The following is a 1,140-nucleotide window of genomic DNA, read 5'->3' as shown; positions in this document are numbered from 1 at the left end:
ACCAAGTTGTAAAAGTTTTACACTGGAAACTGTGCCAGAAATGGGGATTTGAAACTGGAAACATAGTATAATCATCGACACGAAAGATTACAAGAGTCGGAGAAATGTAAGATTTTGTGCGACTTTCCAATTCGAACGGACAAGAAATTACAAAATAATAGACCTGATATTACAATCATAGAAAAGAAAAACGCAGTTGCTAACTTATCGACCTATCATGCCCATTTGATTTCAGGATCGCAAACACAGAGGGAGAAAAACAAAGAAAATACAATCCCTTAAAATTTGAAATAGGAAAAATTTGGAGCATGTGAACAGTAAAGGTCGTAACTATAATAATTTGTGCGTTGGGAAGAGTGAACCACGATATAGACAAATGATTGAGGGAGATAGAAATAGAATGTCTTGTAGAGCTCCTACAGAAATTTTGTCTCTTAGCGACAGCAAGGATTATCAGGAAGGTCCAAAGCACTTGAAAGACTGTTGAAAACATGTGGATACTTAAGGTCATAAGTAGTAACTTGCTATCCACAGAATTCCTACCAGGAATAAGACCGAACCTGACACAAACCAAAATAATAATACAATAAAAAAAATATAGAAGAAAAAATATTAAATACACAAAAATTTGGAGGCCTATACCATTTTTAGAAAATAATTTCCTATTTTACTTTACACAACGTACACAAAGATGAATAATACTTCCATGGTACTTATAAAATTGAAGTACAAAATATCATTTTGGATTTCAGAGCTAAGTGGAATAGATGAAAATGTAGCAACACCGGATGATAGCACATCAAGTTGATCCTACACGACGATTGCATTCAGATTGCAAGAATCTCGGGAAATCAGCAATGGAGGTGTTAATTTAGTTGATTGAAACTTGGTATAGGCATCGACGAAACGTGACAAGCTTACTTTCGTTATGTGTGTGTATGTGTGTGTTCGTGCACGCGCGCGTGTGTATTACTATGTACTGGGCAATATAATGCTTTATAGTTTCATCTGTCAACGTTCATTCTTGGTGTGACTTGAATGCTAAATAGGAAGCAGAAATCCAAGTGGCATTTGTTCTAAACTTGTACTATGATGTCAAATGCTATCGATGTCAAATTTGCCTTACATCTTTTTGAGGTG

This window comes from Octopus bimaculoides, chromosome 5 (assembly GCF_001194135.2).
Source record: "Octopus bimaculoides isolate UCB-OBI-ISO-001 chromosome 5, ASM119413v2, whole genome shotgun sequence".
NCBI lineage: Eukaryota > Metazoa > Mollusca > Cephalopoda > Octopoda > Octopodidae > Octopus > Octopus bimaculoides.
This window is presented reverse-complemented; position numbering follows the sequence as displayed.